At 42.8% G+C, this 16,310-nt stretch overlaps 1 protein-coding gene across 14 annotated transcripts in view; it reads right to left on the bottom strand.

Annotated features, from left to right (window-relative positions):
- Positions 1-14,767, bottom strand: part of Kif1b (kinesin family member 1B) — a 138,151-nt gene extending 123,384 nt beyond the window's left edge. For 13 of the 14 annotated variants that reach the window (XM_060379057.1, XM_021636171.2, XM_060379062.1 and 10 more), the window contains exon 1: positions 14,456-14,760. The gene's annotated coding sequence lies outside the window, so the exon portion shown is untranslated. Of the gene's footprint in view, positions 1-14,455 lie in introns of all 14 variants that reach the window. The other variant, XM_021636181.2, reaches the window with a different exon arrangement.
- Between the last annotated feature and the right edge of the window lie 1,543 nt (positions 14,768-16,310).

Raw genomic sequence — 16,310 nt, 5'->3', positions numbered from 1 at the left:
CACAATTTCCTTCTTCTCATTGTTTTGTGTAGCCCTGGATATCCCGGAACTCACAGAGATCAGCCTGCCTCTGCCTTCTGAGTGATGGGATTAAAGGCATATACCATCATACCCAGCCTTACAGTTGAGGAGGCCTTAAACCCAGTCCCAGGGATGCCCCTGTCTCCACCTTCCCAACACTGGGATTACAAACACAAGGCATTCAGGTTTGTTTTGTTTTATTTAACATGGGGTTTAGAGATTTAATTTGGTTCCTTAGCACTTTACTGACTGAGCTATTTCTCCAGCCCTTTTTTGAGACAGGGTTTCACTGTGTAGCCCTGGCTGGTCTGAAATTCAGACAAGGCTGGCTTCAAACGTGGAGATCTTTCTGTCTCTGCCTCTAACATGCTAGGATTAAAAGCATGTACCACCACACCTGACTCCTCTTATTTTCTTAATAGAATCATCACTATTTGAAATTTTTCTTTTGTGGGAAATGTCTTCTTTCACACTAGTCCAGATTGCTCAGAGATCTCCTGTTACAGGAGATAACAATATTTGGTGTAAGAGCTCAGCAGCCATTAAAGGAATGAATAAATGAGCTTTATTTCTCTTGTTGAGGAAATAACTTGTTTTGTGTGTCCTTACTAGTTAAGTGTTTTTTGTTTTTGTTTCAGTTATTACAATGTTTTGATGTTAATCTTTTATTGCACATATACTGCAACTTTTTCCAGTCTGTTTTTATTTTCTTTTATAGTAACTGAAAAAAAATTTTAAATATCAAATGCTTTCGTGGCCACATAATATGTCAAATATTTTTGTGGTCACATTTATCAAATGAAAGCTTAGAGATATGAATTTCCCAATTACTGTTGCATATGGAATAGTCACTAGTTCAGTACTAGCCTCCCTCCACACACATACACGCACACACAAATGTAGCACTGAGAAATAAAAGCTACATATAAAACACAGTTGAAAGCTGGGCACGATGGCACAAGCCTGTAATCCTATCCCTCTGAGAGGCAGGCAGAGCTGTGTGAGTTCAAGGCCAGCCATGGCTACACAGAGAAACCCTGTCTCAAAAACCAAAACAACAACAAAATAATTGAATACAGGTTTGGTTGTGGTTGCACATACCTGTAATTATAGCTACAAAGGAGACTAAGCCATGAGGTTTGCTAGTTCGACACCAGCCTATACTTTACCCAATAAGACCTTGTTCCTAATAAAATTTTTAAAAAGGGGTGGAGATATAACTTGGTCATCCTAAATTCAATCACTGGATGGATGCATACATGCATACATACATACAACAACAAAGGGGAGAAGGAAGGAAGAAGAGGGAAGGGAAGAGAAAAGAAAAGAAAAAGGCCAACAACATCAACATTTCAATTCCCCCAGAATGTTAATATATAACTATCATTTTAACTCTTACAATATCAAAAAAGTCAGTTATCTCCCCAAACCTGACAATTCTCCTACCTCTTCCAGTCCCCAGTTTTTGAAAACAAGGTCTCACTATGTAGCCAAGGCTGGATTTGAATTCTCCATCCTACTCTGACTCAACCTCCCAAATGCTGGGTTTTCAGCTCCTCCCTACCTTTCATTCTCACTATCTGTGCTCTAATCCATGCCTAGGGTTCTTGCAACAAATGAGCTATTCTTTGATCTTTCAGTTTTGATCTAATAGTCCTTTAGCAGGGTTGTACAAAACAGAACTGACAAGCAATAAGCCTAAGATAGCCACTGGCCAGTAGTCACCAGTTTTAAAGTAGGCACCAAGGACTGGATTTTTGTTGTAAAAATTTTTACTACATTTTATTTTGTATGTCAGAGGACATTTTGTGGGAGACGGTCCACTCCATCCACCATGTGAATCCTGGGAATGGAACATAGGTTGTGAGACACTTTTATCTTCTGAGCCATCTCACCCTTAACCAGAATCACTGCTTTAAGCCAAAACTGTTTCAAGATCAAACTTCATGTGCAGCCCAGAGGAAGACAGAGTACTGCTCTATCATATTCCCTTGAGACAGGATCTACACAACCTGGACCTCACTGTTTTTCAGTTGTTTTTCATCCTCCTGTGTCCTTTTCCTTCCCTGGCAGCACTAGTCACAGGCCCAGAGGCTATTTTTGCAGGAATGCTAAGGACCAGAACTCAGGCATTCATGCATATGTAGCACGAGTCCAAACCCAAAAATCAAATCTACCTTCCTAAAGTATGACTCTCATGTCACTCTAATTTCTAAGAATCTAAGACCAAAAGATCCATGTTCTAGCCAAACTCCTTCACTCACCCACATTCATGTTCTTTCACAATTCCCCACCATGACTCCCTTACAATAGAACCAAATATTCCAGGAACCATAGCTATTTCCTAAGCACTTACAGCTTCAAACACATAGTGAGAACACTGTGGTCCCTTTACAGGACTGCACTCTATCTCATACTGTTCTACAATAGCTCCTCAAACAAAACATCATAGGTCCCTTCAAAAATGACTTTGAACTTGGGCTTGAGGAAGGGCTAATATCATCTCAGAAAAAAAAAAAATCAACACAATCCTAAGTAAAACATTTTAGTAAATCCTAAAGCAAACATCTGTCAACAATGACTAGAGACATCAAATGACAGATATCAATTTTTAAAAGTTCCCACCTTTTAAAATGCTTTTTTCTCATTTATTTATTTTTTATTTTTTATAATATAATTTTTATATTACAATTTATTCACTTTGTATCCCAGCTGTAGCCCCCACCTCCCACCCCTCTTTCCCCCCCTTAATCTCCTACCATGCCCCTTCCCCAGTCCACTAATATGAGAGGACTTCCTCCCCTCCATCTGACCCTAGCCTATCAGGTCTCATTAGAACTGTCTTTCATAGTCTTCCTCTGTGGCCTGGTAAGGCTGCATTCCTCCTCAGGGAGAGGTGATCAAAGAGCCAGCCACTGAGTTCATGTCAGACACAGCCCCTGTTCCCCTTACTAGGTAGGATGCCCATTTGGCAACTGAGCTGCCAACAGCTACATCTGTGCAGGGGTTCTAGGTTATCTCCAAGAATGGTCCTTGGTTGGAGTATCAGTCTCAGAAAAGACACTGGGCCCAGATTTTTTGGATCTATTGTTCTCTTTGTGGAGCTCCAGACCCTCCCAGGTCTTTCTATCTCCCTTCTTTCATAAGATTCCCTGCACTCTGCCCAAAGTTTGGCTATGAGTCTCAGCATCTGCTCTAATACCCTCCTGGGTAGAGTCTTTTGAGGCCCTCTGTGGTAGGCTCCTGTCTTATTCCTTGTTTTTACCTTCTTCTGATGTCCGTCCCGTTTGCCTTTCTGAATGAGGATTGAGCATGTTCATAGCAGTTTTATTCATAATCTGGAAACAACCCAGATGTCCCTCAATTGAGGAATGGATACAAAAATTGTGGTACATTTACACAATGGAATACTACTCAGCAATTAAAAACAAGAAATCATGAAATTTTCAGGCAAATGGTAGGAACTAGAAAATATCATCCTGAGTGAGGTATCCCTGAAGCAGAAAGACACATATGGTATATACTCACTAGTGGATATTAGACATATAATATAGGATAATAATACTAAAATCTGTACACCTAAAGAAGCTAAGCAAGAAGAAGGACCCTGGGTACAGTTCCCCTCCTTTATGATAGAGTAATTGGGGGAGGGGGGGACAGAAAAAAAAAAAACAGCCAGGCATTGGCAGCATGTGTCTGTAATCCTAGCACTTGGGAGACTGAAGGCAAGAAGACCAAAGAGTTCAAGATGATCCTCAGCTATGTAGAAGGCTGATCTCTTTCTCTGATATCTCTCTCTCTCTCTCTCTCTCTCTCTCTCTCTCACACACACACACACACACACACACACACTGAAAAAGTCAAATGTATAGTCTTAAATTCAAATAATATATCTTGTATAAAATATTCCAAGATAACAAAATAGTTGATACAGGTAAAAATCTTCTTTACCAACAAACAAAAAAACTAATAGAAAAACTAATAAACACAGAAGAAATTAGCATATTTCTCTTTTCCAGCTCTGATAACATAAAGGTTTTCTGCCACAATCAGCATTGGTTGCTAAACACATTACATAAATGGGTGGTTGGTAGAGAAATTTTACACGTTAAAATTAAGGCAAACAATAATTCATTTTGTCATTACTAGAAGCCAGACACTGAAATAACAGGAAATACACAGCACCACCTACCTGGTACCCAGTAAGTGTCCCTGCCCCTACTACCTTAGAAGACAGTAGAATCAAGCCTTAGATTCACCATTTTGCAGAACATAGAAAGTAAAGGGAATCTGGATAACACCTCAAAGACGTTATCCAAGAGCAGAATGTAAGAAGAAATACTGAACAAGTCACCCAATTTCTTCAAATTGCAAAGCTAGGGAGGAGGTTATAAAATCATCAACCAAGCACAATGATTTTTTTCATTAAGAAATGCTAAAAACATTTTTTAGATAGAAAAAAAAAAGATTGCTAAAATGTTGGTAGTTATTTTGAATACTTAAATTTGTAAGAGGTTTTTTGTTCATTTGTTTTTCTTTTTGTGTTCTACCCAGGGCCTAGTAAATTACTCAAAGCTTCACACTTAGAGATAAAACAGGAGACACTGAATCCTCTTTACCTGGCTTTTGACACAGAAGTCTTGCAACTACAAACTAAAACATGAGTATCTTTAACATCCTCACACAATCATTTTGTGGCAGGCTTAGTTCCTTTTCCTAGCTGTTCTGCCAGCATTTCATTTAACCTCACACAAACAAGGCCAAAATATCTCTCACCCAAATACAAGCTTGCTTCCTCTATCTATCTAATCAGACACTAAATTGTGCAGCTTCTAGCTATAAAATCTCTTTCCATTCCTACCACACCCCTGTTAGTTAACCATTAAATTCCTTTCTAATTAAAAAAAGCTACGAGCCATCATTTGGGGAAGGAACATATTTATATCCCCCTCCATCCCTCCCTCATTTCTTCGAACCTCTGATCAGCCTGCTCTAACCTCCTAAGAATTCAGATTATAGGTACACACCACCACACCGCTGTAAGGTGGATCAAATCCAAGGCTTCATGCATGCTATGCAAGCACAACTAGGCCACATCCCCATCCAATAATATATACATCTAAATTTTCTTTTCCCACAAAATACAATGAGTGAAAAAACAAACTTTCTCAAAATAACGTGGACATGCAAAAATATAATAGATTATACTTTTTAATTTAACTCTGTAGTAAAAACAGACCATCTTCACAAATGAGTTAAAATTTTAAACATAATTGAAATTAAGTGAACTATAAAAGTTACTAGATAAATTACCTATAACTATAATCTTCTATAAAAGATGTCCATCAGAGAACTGTAACTTCAAAACTTGCCAAGTGTGATGGCCCACAACTTAAATCCCAGCACTCAGGAGTCAGGAGGCAGGAGCAGACAGATCTGTATGATCTGGTCTACATAGTGAGTTCCAAGCCAGTCAAGACTACATAGTGAGACCCTTTCTCAAAAACAAAACAAGCACCTATCCCAGACCAGGAAGGCAGAGACAGAAGGACATGTGGGGGTTTGCTGGCCAGGCAACCATTCACCATAAACTTCAAGTCAATAAAAGGCCTTGTCTCAGAAAACAATGGATGACTCCAGTAATGGAGGTTTTGGTTTCTTTAAAAGCTCAGTTATGTAAACAGGTTTTTGTTTTAATCCCAAGTGTGGGATATGGAATTGCTTTTAGTTTGTCCTTTAGTTTGTCCACAGCTAATAACTGCCTTGTGCAAGGGCATGATCTTTGCCAGCTGCTATTAGTTCAATTCTGAGGACTCTGAGAGGGTATAAATAGGAAAGACCAGAGAGAGAAGGCGAGGGCTTCAAGGAGATGAATAGATGGAGAGAGGGCTTGGAGGAGACTGATGGAGGATGAAGAAGGCTGCTGCATTTGCTGTTTGCTGTTGCTGGACTACTAGATATCCTAATGACTGAGATTGATATTTTTTCAAAAAACCCAACAACCCTAACCTGCTGTAACTAAGTCTAAAGAGGTCTATATCCTCTTTCCCTTTTAACCTTCTCTCTCTCCTACCTACGGTTGGGGGGTCGGAAGGGAGGTAAAGGCTTAAAGAAACTCCAAATAAAATAAAATAGTTTAAAAACAGCACCTACAGACTCCCAAGAAACCACTCCAAAGCTTGTTCTCTAGTCTTCCCCATATATGTACACACAAACACATAAACATGCATGCATACAACACACAAGAAAAGCAGCTAGAGAGGTAACAATCTGTACTCTAAATCACTTATACACCCCAGTTCTAGGCTGTTTTATTGACTAGTTTTCTTCTTATGGCATAGTTAGAAGCATTAGCAAAGTAGAACACAGCAAAAATTCCAGAACCATTCCCTAATATTAAAGGGACAATAAAACATTGAAGTTTACCATTTGAATATTTCTCATATTTTGCCTATTTATCTTTGATCTTGTGAGATTCCCATTTGCTCTCAGAGGCAACATGGATTAGGAGTAAGGAGAAAGCAAACTGATTCTTCCACAAAGTAAAGAAACAGAAATGAGTAATACTTGTTTATTATGAAGGATATCAGATGTGTTGGCTAGTCTTTTGTCAACTTGACACAAGCTAGAGTCATCTGAGAAGAGAAGACCTCAGCTGAGAAAACGCCTCCATAGATCAGCTGCAGGCAAACCTGTGGAGCATTTTCCTGAGCACTTTCCCACATTTGGTGTGGGAAGGCCCAGCTAACTAGAGGCAGCACCACTCCTGGGTGGTCCTGGGTTGTGTAAGACAGCAAACTGAGCAAGCTACGGGGAGCAAGCCAGTAAGCTGGGTTCCCCAGTGCTCTCTCCTTTCAGTCCCTACCTCCGGGTTCCTGCCTTGAGCTGCTGCCTTGGCTTCCTCTGGTGATTTGATATAACTTGTAAGCCAAAGAATCCTTTCCAATCCAAGCTGCTTTTATTCAAGGTCTTTACCACAGCAATAGAAAGCCAAACTAATACATGTGTGTGTGTGTGTGTGTGTGTGTGTGTGTATTATACTATTTTTTAAATTCCTTGATGTCAATTTGCTGTTCTAGAAAATTGGGCTAATAATAATTTCTTTTTGAAATAAAAGTTACCTTAGTGCAATGAACTCAAAATAAAAACTAGATTAAGGTACCTACTGAAGCAAACCCAAACACCTGCCCAATTCCAAACTTTATGCATCTCAGTGGAACTTCTCAAAAAACTTTTTTTTTTTTCTTTCAAGACAGGGTTTCTCTGTGCAACTCTGCTTCCTGGACTTGGTAGACCAAGCTGGCCTTGAAATCACAGAGATCAGCCTGCTATGCCTCCCGAGTGCTGGGATTAAAGGCATGGACCACTACACCTGGCTTCAAAAGTTTTAAGATTTACTTATTTTATTATTTTATGTGTATGTATGTGCACCATGTCCTCCTGCCTCTGCAACTATGAGAGACAGAGACAGACAGAAAAAGACAAGACTGAGAGAGGCAGAGAGGGAAAGGTGTGTATGTGTGTATATTCTTGATCTTTGACCCCCTGGTCATTCTGTGAAAGTGCAAAATAGATCACATGTCAGGAATGCTGCTTTTTGCATTTTAACTCAATGCCAAGAATCAGACTGAACAGCAATAGTCTCTGATAGATCAGATTTTCAATTTCCAATGTGGCTGAACAAGCTCAGCCAGGCTCTCTAACTGTTTTCTTTTAACTGCTGTCTAAAATAACCTGATACAATTTTCAGATTTACCAGACATATGTCCTCCTGCCTCTGCAACTATGAAATCAAGAATCCTCCTTTGCACTGCTGACATGGTTTGTTTGTTTGTTTCTCAGAAATCAAGAACTGCCTTAAACAGTTTGCAGTTAAGAGATGCAGCCCACTTGTGTGTTGAGTGCTTGCCTAATATGCACAAAGCCCTGGATTCTATCCCCATTCTTAGGGGTTAAGGGAGGCACCTCTGGATTGGAGGAAATAGTCCCTATGGTTCATTAGCTTGAAATAAAGTATTCTAAATGGAAATTATATTTTTCATTGGAAAAAACAGCGTAGTTATAATGCTATATTCCTAGCTTGAAAAGCAAATGGATTTAGATTTACGTTTATGTGAAATATGAATTCAAGTACTTGAGTCCAGAAAAGGGTGTCTGATCCCCTGTAGCTGGAGTTACGGGCAGTTGTGAGCCACCCAAAGTAGATGCTAGGAGCCAAACTCAAAACCTCTCTAAGAACAGTATGTGTAAACAATGAGCCCTCCCCATGCCTCTCTTTTTTATATTTACTTTTTAATATTTTCTTCTTTCTAGTTATGTGTGTGGTGGTCAGAGGACAACTTGCAGAAGTGAGTCCTGAGTATCAAGTTCAGGTCATCAGGCTTTAGTAGCAAGCGCTCTTACCCACCGAGCCATCTGGCCAGCCTGTACATTAGTTTTTAAAAGGATCTTTTGTTTGTTTGCTTTCTTGTTTTTCGAGACAAGGTCTCACTATGTAGCTCTGGCTGTCCTGGAACTCACTGTATAGACCAGGCTGGCCTCAAACTCACAAAGATCTGTCTCAGCTTCCCAAGCCCGGGGATTAAAAGCATGTGCCACTATACCGGCTTTAAAAAGACCTTTGAACGGCCTTTCTTCCTTTCACTTAGAAAATATTGAAAACACTTAATACATATACCTTTGTACCTGGATGCTCAAACACCTTTCCCTTAGACTGTCTTTTGAATTTTGTTTTTTCAGACAGGGTCTATGTAATACAGGTTTGCCTCCTCCTGCCTCAGTCTCCTGAGGTTTATAGGCATGCACTACAATACCTGATCCACTTTAGAATTTAGCATCAGAAAGTTTCTCTTGACAAGCTATTAACTTTTCTTTTGCCAGATTAAAAACTCTATGCTTTATCTTTTCCCTTTTGCTTTGATTTCTAAGTGTTTCAAAACTAAACTTAAACAGCCACATTAGTTCAGGCAAGCTATATTTTTAGGTATTCCTCTGTACACAGATTTTTGTTTACTTATATTTTAAATCCTTTATATATATTTTAAATCACATATATATGGAGCTTATAGTAATTTTCTCAAATACTTTCCAAAGGCAGTAAGTACAAATTATAAATAAACAAAATTTTCTCATAGTGGCTTATTTTATTATTTATTTTACCTGGAATATATATCATACAGTCCAAGTACTAGTTCTTAAAACCAAAACTGAACAACACAGCAAGCCTTTAAAAGTTATACAAAGCTCTGTGTTCAATGAACTTGCTAGCTGTGTTCTGTGGACAGGAACAGAGGGGACCCAGAAGACTAACACCAGCCCCAGACAAAAGCAGACAGAAGCTCAAGGACAGAGCACGGTAGGTGAGGCACCCTTCTAGAAAAACGGGGTAAAATGTGCAACCACTCCCCACCCCCCCGCAATGAAGGCTAGAAACCTGCATAGGACAGGATCAGAGAAGTGGGGGACACTTGAGCCATTCATGCTGGGGTGGCAAAAACTGAAAATGCCAATGCCCAGCATAACTGACTGGATGTAATAAGCAAGAGAAAGCGGACAGGAATGAAGAAGGAATTTTTCTCCCCTTATCACTTTATTCTTTTAATAAAACAGACTTGCACTTTTGTATACATAGTATAGGGAGTTTCTACCTTGGAGGAACCTTCATTCTACTGGGGAAAAGAGGCATTAAAAGCAGTGAGCTACCATGAAGGTAACTGAGGGGAAGGAAGTAAAGGAGAAATGGTACGTAGCTATGCAGCTAAGTCAGGGAAGGCTTTGTTGAAGCAAAAATCTGAAAGAGGTGAAGATGCTAGCCAAGCAGATTAGGGAGAACGCACAACCCACGCTAAAGACAGAATGTGAGTCCTAAGGTAGAACTTGCCAGGAGTGTTGAAGGAACAATGGTGAAAGTCGGTGAAGGAGAAACAGGAGCAACCAATGAAACAAATCTCAAAAGATTAGGAGCCAGTGCTACATAGAGCACTAGCCAAGGGATTAGCTGAAGTCGGAGAGAATAAACCTTTCTCAAACTGGAGGAAAAAGGGGTAGGGGGCAGGGAAGTTTGCAGAAGAGAAAGGGGGAGGTTGAAGGAGCTCATGCCTTTTTGCCTGTGAGATAGTACATACATTTTCTGCTAAGCAGAGACAGTGGGAGGCTTAACCCACTGTAAACACCCTGAGAGAACCAAACGGACCAGCTTCAGCAAACATCAAAAAGAAACTGAGGGACTCCACACTGGTGGCAGTACAAATCCCCAGCCCTACGTGAGGCTTCTCCATGAAACCAGAGGAAGAACGGAAGATATGGATAGCAGGAATGACTCAAGCTGGCATGTGTAAGAGCTGGAGCAACGACCCCCAGATATCAGCATAGGAAAAAAGAGACTACGAGCCTTGGAGACTCAACATGGGAACACACAAGCAAAGAGACTACACAAGTGAAAACCGTAAGTTATCAGGGTTTAAGATCAGAAGGTAAATTTGAGTTCGCAAAGCGATGACATGTTAAAAGATGTGGTACAATACTAAGCAGAAAAGAACCAATGCAGTGTGCGAGTAAAAGTGAAGGAATTTTAAGGGAAGGGTAGCTCCTAAGTTCAGCACAGCGGTAACTGAGATCTAGTGGTGATAGGGAAGTCATTTAACATGTTTCAGTTTCTTCATGGGAGAAACGAACAATAGCTACTTGGCACGGTGGTCTACGAATTAAGTTACTAAATATGCTTACAAAGAACCTGACATATAGACACTGCTCAATATAAGTACAATACTTTTATCATTACTGCTGCTGCTACTACTGTTTGTTTATCTAATCACTGACAGTTGCCAAGATGATGTGAAAAATCTGTATGAGGCTAGAGCCTCAGCTCCATAGTAAAAGCCCTCACTCAGTATGTGCAAGCCCAGCAAATGCAATGCCTAGCAACACAAAAACAACAATAAAATAAAATCCGAATGGGAGGGAAAACTAAACCAAGGGGTACCCAAATTACCAAAGGAGGAATGAGAGAAACTATATGACAGAACGACAAGCCTTGTTGTAAACAACATGACAGTACATTTTAAATGTAAAACTAAGTTTAAAAGCCTTATGGGGCTGAGGGTTTAGGTCAGGGCACAGCACTTGCCCAACAAGTTCAGTCCTCAGCTCCCCCAGCCAGAAGAAGTTTTTATGTCTAAAAGACCTTTTATTCTTTTAGAATATGTGCTGCCGGAGTGAGCATTATTTTTAGTCTTTTAACTTGCATCACATATGCAACCACAAACAATGATAAAATCATGAATACTATACAGCATGAGAAAGAGGAAAGGCTGACTGGAAAGCACAAGCCTTCCACAGCACCAGAGCAGTACATTCACTGCATTAAAATAAAGGGAGTATACTAGGTGCAATTAAAAAAGGAGTCTAAAAACAAATGGTGGCACTTACACTCTCTTAGGATAAAGACCGGAATCTCTGTATGGGCTCAATTAACTCCTAACAACTAAGAGAACAAATCAATCCCTGAGCTGTTAACAAAAATAAAACAAAACAAAAATACCTCTCAGCAGTCCAAGACACACACCTTCTACAAGAATTTCCTATCACAGCCACATCTGTTTAATGCTTTATCCTGCATCAAAATAAAGGTTCCAGAAGTATACATATTTATTCACTCTCCTACAGAATTCACAAGTTTACTAGTATGTGTTCAAACAGACCTCTTTCAAAAGAGGACGCCGCAGTGAAATAGGAACGATAGATACACCTTTAATTGCAGGGCGCTGTGAATTATATCACATCAGTTTACAAGACCAAAGGGATATGCTTACTCTTGGGAAAGAAAGACTGGTTGCAGAAAGTAGCCTGGGAAGGGGCTTACAAAGAAGGCAGCAAAGAGTCATTGTTGGCCTTTATTTTGTACACAGAACAAGACCAAACAGAAAAAACAGGCTAGAAAGCTCGGCCTTGGAAACTTGACAGACTTCTCTTGAGCAGTAATTTATTCCCTGCACTTAGTAAAGAAAAAAAAAGTGCATTCATAGCTGGTCCTGAAATGGAAAGCAGTCTGTCCTATGCCTTAGAAACTGTACTTAATTGGATAAAAATATTCAACAGTGAAGGCCTATACAGATTCAAAAAATCTTTCCCCCATCTCAAATTCACAACCAGGTTTAATTGTATCAAATGTTTGAATTATATTTAATCTCAGTTCTTTACATATACTTAAAACTATTCATGGAATCATGAAACAGACATTTTTATTTCTTGAATATTAATGTACTTGAATATTACTTGAATATTAATGTACAGGCTAGCAAGATGGCTCAGCAGCTAAAAAGCACCTCTTGCTCTTGAGGAGCACCCTGGTTCAGTGCCCAGCATCCATACAGTGGCTCAAATCACCTGTCACTCCAGGTCCAGGGGATCCAGCTCTCATTTGTCCTTGGCGGGCACCAGGCATGCACATGGTGCACATACATACGAGCTAGCAAAACTCTCATACACATAAAATAAAACGAATAAACTCAAAAGAAAATTAGTGTCTGCTGAAAGTTTAAAGAGATTACTTAATGGTAAAAATTACAAAAAAAAATAAAGTGTGTTGATTTTCCTTAGAAAAACATTAGAATTTGTTTTTAGGAGTTATTCTTAAGTAGACAAAAAATTAAAATAGAAAAATTAAATAAGGAAGTTATGCATTAAAAAATGGAGTAGGGAGAGTAGGAATATAGCTCAATAGTAGACAGTTTGTCTAATGTCTAAGACCTGGCTTAGATCTCCAGCCTCCATTGCCAAAAACAAGTGTGTGTGTGTGTGTGTGTGTGTGTGTGTATACATAAGGATGGCAGGAGTCATTTCTCCAGTTCCTGTGCATGTTCAAAATATAGGAAAACACATTTTCAGGCTTCCTCTGAACCTTATTGATCATTTCTAGATCTACTTTAAAACATCAAGATGAGTAATCTTCAAAGTCCATCCTCAAAATAGAACATTAACAACATCAATTACTTCATAATCGATATTAACAAAATTAGAAAACACTACCACACTCCTCAAATGAGAACCCAAGCTAACACTTTGTTATGACTAAGCCAAGAGCACCAAGTGCCAGCCTTTAAATAAATTACCCACTAAAATATCACTTTTTAACAGTTTCAAAGCCAATCACCACTTTCTCTGGGTTAAGACAGGCACATCATGACACAAAGCAGCATGCTTAGTGTTGGCAGAACAGCTGCTTGGAACAGGGAGAGCAACATACGCAAGAGATCTGTTGACAATCTAATTTAGGCTACCTCCAGATTCCACAAAGATGACAACCTGCATCCTCAGAAATACTGCTGTAAGTCTTCTCTGCTACCAGAATATTCCAGTTTACCTAATCTCTGCATGTTGAGACACTAGGCAAATCTATCCACGTAATGCAATATGCTGAGCGCCTCCAACATGGTAAAGTGGCCTTCGCACAGAAAAGGCATCAACAGGCCTTTGAGGGCCAGAGCAGCAATGGGTATCGATTATAAGTACAGAAATACAGAATTTCACCCCAGTTAGAATGGAATCTTCAATCCAGTTTATCCTGAAGGCTCCTATAGCAATTCACCCAAGAGAAAAAGTGATTTTGTAGCTCAATTTTGCTTTTACAGTAGGCGAGAGGTTGCGTTGCATGAACAATGACTAGCTTGCTCCGGGCAGCCTCCCAACCCCCACAACTTGGCTTCTGGTGTGGCCAGTCACCCTGAAAGCTGCCAGGGCTGTCACTCGGTGCCTTCCAGCAACCGGACTTGGCTCCTAAAGGATTTGTCAGATCATCCTCCCAATATGGCTGCCAGAGTAATCCTGGTCGGCAGAACGTCGAGCCCACACCAGCCTTCCTCCCAGCTGGCCAGCATCCAGCAAGCCCCCTCCCTTTGCATCGCTTCCTCCGTCCAGCCCTTGCGCTCCACCGGATGCCCTTTCCTACCTACATCGGGCACAGGGGCATTGCCACATTCCCAAGTCAGAACCCTGATGCCAACCACAATGGGGGTGAGAGAGCAGAAGTGGGGAAAGATCGGCTGGCTTCACGCCGGGCAGGGCCGGCTCCCTCAGAGCTGCAATGTGCGCAGATACCGAGGGAGAGCGACGGCTCCGCTGGCCCGCGGACAGAGCGGGGCCTGGCCGCCCGGGGGGAAGCCGAAGGCTGGTGCAGGGCACTGCGGGGGACCGGCCGGCCGCTGGCCCCAAGCCCGGGGCTCGCGGCCGGCCGGCCAGGTCTCTCCGCTGAGGGCGCGGCTCCTCACCGCGGACACGGTGCCCGGCCGGCCGCGCCGCGCCCTCGCTTCGCCCCCGAGGCCCGACACCGGCCCGGGGTCCCTCCCGCGGGAGCGGCCGGGCCCCTCCGCCGGCGCCGCAGCACCCCCGACCGCCTCCCCTCGGCCGCCCCGCCTCAGCCTCCCCCCAGCCTCCTCACCTCAGCCGCGCTGCGGACCGACGGGCGGGCCGGCCGAGTCAGAAGACGCCGCGGCGCGCAGGGGCGCGGGAGGCCGGGCACCGACGCAGCTCAGCGCGAGCAGCGGCCGCCGCGAGCCGCAGGGCGCCGCTCCGCAGCCCCATCACGCTGCCGCCCGGCGCTGCATCGAGGGTCGGCGGGAGGCCGGGGAGCGGCGGTGGCTGCGGCGGACGAGTGGAGAGAGGCTCGGACGCGAGCTGTCGCCTCCCAGGACCACAGCCGTCTGACTACACGGCTAGCCAAACTCCGCCCGAAGCCGCCGGCGCGGGACACCGCCCCGAGCTAGAGCGCCGCGCGTCACCTCGGCCCGCCCAGCAACCGAGACCGACGTGGAAGTTGACCAATCGAGAGGAAGATCTTGAGACATCTGGCCAATGGTGAGGCGAGTCTGGCGGAGGGGGCGGGAGATGCCGGCGGAGCGGCGGAGACGATGGAGCGCCCCCTGGTGGTCCGGGAGCGGATGCGGGTGCGGGCGTGCCGGGTGGGCGAAGCCGGTGTCCAGAGTTCCCTCCCGGTGACCCCTGAAGGGTGTTAAAGGGTAGACTCCGCGCCTGTGTAGCCGGATGACCCGCTTCGTAAGGGGACAAAAGCTTGGCTCGGTGACCAGGCGGGACTGGACGGTCCAGAGGCCATCCGAGAGCTGGGATTCTGTGGGAGCGGCCGGGTGAGGAGTCATTGTCCGTTTGGAAAACAGCTCACACGGTGTAGCCGACGAGCCCGGCGCGGTGGGAACGGAACCCCGCGCGGGCATGAGTGTATCCAGCAGAAAGCTTCCTGGCCTATTCTTGTCGAACCCCAGCACAACACCTCCCACACGCCACCTTGGGAGAAAAGGAGGAATGAGTAATGGGAAAGCATGACTTGGTGGGCATTCAGCGTCTCCTTGGGAGACGGCACGCTGTGGTGAGCAAAGGAACAAAACGCTTTGTATCGCGCCCAGTGAATGGACTGCGAGGCCTGTGAGAGAAGCCCCTGAAGGGGGTTACCAGAGCTCATAAGAACACAAAAGCGCGACGAGCCATGTTTTTTTAGAAATCAGATTTAGGTTCAGCTCAAAAGAAAAGCCCCACAGCCGTTCATAAGCAGCTCAATTCAGTACTTAGTAAAATATCACAATGACAACCTGCCAATCACTCTGCTTTTTAAGGTTAGAGGACTTGTTTTGGATTTACTAGCAGAAATTGAAAGTAAAATAAGATTTTTTTTTCTCATTCCTGACTTTAATACAGTATTACTGGGTAGAGAAAGGACTACACATGAAATTAACTTTCTGCACTAATGAATCTGAAAAATCACCGGTCCACTGAAGTCCTCAGACTCCCCAGTTATTCCACATTTATTGGACATTGCTCATTCTGTTTGTTTGCTTGCTTGCTTCTGGTTTTTTGTTTGTGTTTTTGTTTTTTCTTGAGACAGGGTCTCACTTTGTTGCTCTGGCTCTCCTGGCACTCACTAAGTAGACTAGCTTCAACCCCACAGAGCTCTGTCTACCTCTGCCTCCTGACTGCTGGGATTAAAGATGTGTGCTCCTAAGCCTGGCTCTCGTTTTCTTTGGAATTTATACTCCGCCTTCCCACAAAAGGATTTGACGTAATTTATATTGAAACATACAAGCAATAAAATTGCTTAAAATATTAGGAGCAGCGATTTGATGGCCAGCCTGAGCTACCTAGGGAAGCCTTGTTTTAAACAAACAGGTCCAGTGAAGATAGCTCAGTGAGGAAGGGTGCTTCTGGTGAGCTGGTGAGCTGTGTTCCAGCTCCAGAGCCCACGTAAAGATGGAAGGAGAGAAACAACTCAAGAGTCATCCTCTGAC

Source organism: Meriones unguiculatus, chromosome 3, assembly GCF_030254825.1.
Source record: "Meriones unguiculatus strain TT.TT164.6M chromosome 3, Bangor_MerUng_6.1, whole genome shotgun sequence".
NCBI lineage: Eukaryota > Metazoa > Chordata > Mammalia > Rodentia > Muridae > Meriones > Meriones unguiculatus.
Note: the sequence above shows the minus strand (reverse complement) of the source record. Positions and strands in the feature narration are given on the sequence as shown.